Source organism: Rutidosis leptorrhynchoides, chromosome 4 (assembly GCF_046630445.1).
Source record: "Rutidosis leptorrhynchoides isolate AG116_Rl617_1_P2 chromosome 4, CSIRO_AGI_Rlap_v1, whole genome shotgun sequence".
NCBI classification, from domain to species: Eukaryota; Viridiplantae; Streptophyta; class Magnoliopsida; order Asterales; family Asteraceae; genus Rutidosis; species Rutidosis leptorrhynchoides.
In genome coordinates this window covers 104,554,071-104,558,357 of record NC_092336.1, presented here as the reverse complement: position 1 = coordinate 104,558,357, position 4,287 = coordinate 104,554,071, and the positions used below count along the sequence as shown (strand labels likewise).

The window sequence follows — 4,287 nt, the reverse complement described above, 5'->3', positions numbered from 1 at the left end:
ATAATTACAATTGTTGTAAGCATCCTTGTGTCTGCTTATTTATCCATGTGTAAAAACTTAGATTTCTTTATCAATATGTCTTTGTGTATAAAGCTACTGATGTATAAAGCTACTTAAATCATCACACTTTCTATAACACTCATAGAATAGTGCCCGCGAAATCGTGGGCCTTAATATATAATTTATAAAGCATGTTTAGACTTGCATTTACGGATTTTTTTTTATCATTTGCTCAACAACTATATAACAATATTCTATGATTGTGTCCGTTACTAAAAACCACGCAAATAATATAATATTTCACATTAAGTATTTTCTAAATAATACTTGTTTGGTCCCATAAAATAGCCCCGCGAATTCGCGGGCATTAATCTAGTTGTATTAATATAAAAGGGTCAATTGGACCTCACATTAATTTATAAAACCTATATAGTTTTTCTTTTAGTCAGGTTGTTTTACACTTTTATCCTTACCTTTAAATGAGATATTCTCGGTTTATATAATTTTATTAATCACTTTGCCAATGTGGCAGTATTACAAAACGAATAAGGATCTATTATTTTGTTTAATACAATATGAGAAAGAAATTCTATTACTAAACACTACAACACTACACTTGCCATGAAAAATACAAATAAAGATCCGAATCTGAATCGGATAACTTGCTAGACTTTAAAGTAAGGCTTAGCATAGTAAGAAAGTTTTTATAAGTAAAAAACAAATAAATTTGGGTATGGAAACTCAAACTTCATATATTATAAAATAAAAAATTGAAACTCACCCTTTTTAAAGTCAGGTTTCAGAATGCGGCAGAAAAAATGGTCAAACCTATTCTTCCAAAAATAGGGTTTCAAAAAAGTTGTCCACGGTAGCTAAAACTTGCTTTACCATGTTCAATTTAGCATGACATGTCATAAACTGACATTCTCAAGGGCGGTTATACTGATTTTGCGGAGGGTAGTGGGGAGGGGTTTTTTTATCGCCCATGCCCTCGGATGGAGCCGAGTTTCTTTCTGAACAGCAGTTAGGAGCGGGTTATGCAACTTCAGGGAGATGAACGCGTATGTAGTTAAGTCTTCATGGGTAATCTCGTAATGCTGTTTAAAAAAAAAAAAAGAGAAGCATCTCTCAACTTTTTGAGAAAGTAAACGGATAATGTCTTCCTGTTCAATTTAGATATCGAGATAATTACATTTGACACAATATTAGAATACTATAACATTAAATTGAGCAATTGTGTACTATAAGTTTGCGTTTTGGTTGCATCATAAGTTCATGTGCTATTACCTTTATACATGGGCGATTGTAGTGAGGATCAAGTGAGGTCCAAACATCAATACTTTAATTTTTTTTTTTTTTTTTTTTTAACAAAATACTACTTTAATTTAATCAATACTTTATAGTTGTTTGGATTTGTTTTAAAAGTTGTAAATGTAGCAAAGAATAATAAATTATAAAAAAGTAAATGTCATTTTCATTGATAATATTCTCATTAGTCATAGGTAGGGATGACAATGGATTGAATATGAATCGGGTGATGCCGTATCCATATTCATATCCATATCCATTTAGTTTTTGTTCATTCATATTCATATCCATATCCATTTAGTTTCAGGAGATCCATCCATATCCATATCCAATGGATTAAACGGGTTAATGGATATCCATTGGATATTCAAATAATGTTATATTATTTTCTAATATGTTATGAAAACAAAAACGTAGTATACCAAAAATAAATATAACATGACATAATTAAAATCTATCCACGAAAAAGTGTGTTGAATTTAAATATTAAACATAGATTATGAAAAATTGAATATGTAATTTATATGATTATTTTGTTCGATATATGTGTTTTATTGTAATTTATCATAGTTATTTCATTATAAGGTTGAAAGCAAATGTAAATTTAACGGTAAATGAATTTGTAATACTAAATATGTAAGTATATATCTATAATTATGTATTTGTATATGTATTTCGGGTGTAAATGGATATATTCATGGATGAAATTTTTCATCCATATCCATATCCATTTAGATTCATCCATATCCGTATCTATATCCATTAAATTCATCCATATTCATCACGAAACGGGTGGATCGGATTGATATCCACTGGATCAGGTGACCATTGTCATCTCATAACTAGTAGGTAATAGAAAAGATCACCAAAATCATCATGATACCGAAAAAACAAAGTTTGCCCAAGTGAAGAAGACTGGTGGCCCATGCCACCAGTCATTTGGGCGGGAGACTCATCTATTGTGTGGGCTTTTTCTAAATGCAAGCATATACTCCGTAATTACTAGTGCGCTACTGAAACGACCACAAACCAAAACTCGGAAAACGAACTTTTTTTTTTTACCGTCAGTAGCACGTAGTGCCAAATTGTCACTCCAAAACACTAAGTACTCACAACCCAAAATTTAACAAAAGATAGTCTTTTGACCCAAATGTACACAACGACTATCGACAAATGTACTAGAGCGTGTGTTTCGGGATTTTCTACCCAATACCATCATATATACAAGTAAGCACAAAAGCTTCAAGTCTATCCAAAGGCACTAGCAATCATCATTCTTGATCATTCAATGGTTTCCACATTCTTACCCTTACCAGAGCTCGTTCCTACAAAACGTTAAACCACAACGGAGTAAGCAAAACGCTTAGTGAATACAATATACATATATAAAAGATAAAATTAACGATAAGTACACAAACTACATTCACAATTTAACAAGCATACAAGTCATCTCCCCGATGCAAGGTACATCTCCCCGATGTAAAAGTGTACATCTCCCCGATGTGGACATCTCCCCGATGTCAAGTACATCTCCCCGATGTAAAAGTGGACATCTCCCCGATGTCAAGTACATCTCCCTGATGTCAAAGTGGACATATCCCCGATGTCAAGGTGGACATCTCCCCGATGTCAAGTACATCTCCCCGATGTCAAAGTGGACATCTCCCCGATATCAAGTAAGGTTTCAACCGTTAACAACAATGTCACACAATCCGCATACAAACAATTAAATTTACCAATTTATATATATGCATTGTACTCACCTCGAATCCAAGCTAGCAACTCATAAGCAATTCCAAGTAATCAATTCAACCAAGTACTTCCAAGCAAGAATCGACACATAAACGTTTTCAAGCACAATCACCTAAACAATTAGGCATACACACACATATTCATCACAAATTAATCATATTCGGTCAAACAAGACCAACTACACTTAATGTTCATCATTTAATTATCAATCACATCTCTAAACATCCCATGACTAGTTTCAAGACTTGTAACCACAAGTTTTCCCAATTCTCAAAACTCTATTCTTGACAAGTCTAACTACTAAAACCCAATTGACCCACAAAAACCCATTTTGACACTTTTTATACCAAATTCAAGACTTACATACATAAGCCTTCAAATCAAATCCAACCACTTATACATACAAGTTTCATAGGCAACAAAACAAAAAATCAAATTTTGACTTAAACCAAACATGTCTTTAATTACTAGTATTAAATTAGAATAGCTCATCTTCTTCACAAAACCCAATTTCATAAACCATAAACCTAATTTCGAATTAGGGTTTCTATGTACCCAAAACGCATGATTACTAACAAATACAACATCATTAAAAAATAAAACACTAAATCAAAGCATAAAAATGCATACCTTAAGCTAACCCCCAAATTTTCACAAAGGAGATGAAGAAAAGATGATGAACAAGGAAGAATCTTGAACTCCAATGATCCTAGATAGTGTTAGGTTGATTGATTATACTCAAAAATCCAATTAATTGAAGATTAAAGTTTCCTTGCTTTATCACTCCCAACCGTCACCATCCCACACCCTCGTTCTTTCTTTTATTTTTCTGGAACAAATTGGAAGAATGTAGAATAAGCTAGATACCTCAATTATTTATCTCTATAAAATATCTCATATTTACATTTTCTACCCTTTAAAAATATAGGGTGTTACAGCTACCAAGAAGTATAAGAGTATATCCAAATTTATATTTAGCCCATCTTTTAAACAATATTCCAATTTAGGTCAACTTTGTGGCTAACATACTTGTAAAAGCCTCGGTAGGAAGTTATTTAACTTATTACTAGTTAAACTACCCGTAAAATTACGGGTTTACTTAAATGAAACAGTTTAATGATATATTTTAGCTATTAAGTGAACGTACATGCTAAAGTCATTTTGTTTAATGACCCGTGGAATCACAGAGACTAAGAAACTTATCGTTGTGTTTACAAACATATTGAT

The 4,287-nt window shown here is 32.2% G+C and overlaps 1 long non-coding RNA gene across 1 annotated transcript; it reads right to left on the bottom strand.

Annotated features, from left to right (window-relative positions):
* Window positions 1-2,333: 2,333 nt before the first annotated feature.
* LOC139844582 (uncharacterized) lies at window positions 2,334-3,890 on the bottom strand. Its single transcript, XR_011758019.1, has 3 exons — window positions 3,691-3,890; window positions 3,072-3,172; window positions 2,334-2,633 (listed from the first exon to the last, which is right to left on the bottom strand). It is a non-coding gene; the product is annotated as an uncharacterized lncRNA (long non-coding RNA).
* Between the last annotated feature and the right edge of the window lie 397 nt (window positions 3,891-4,287).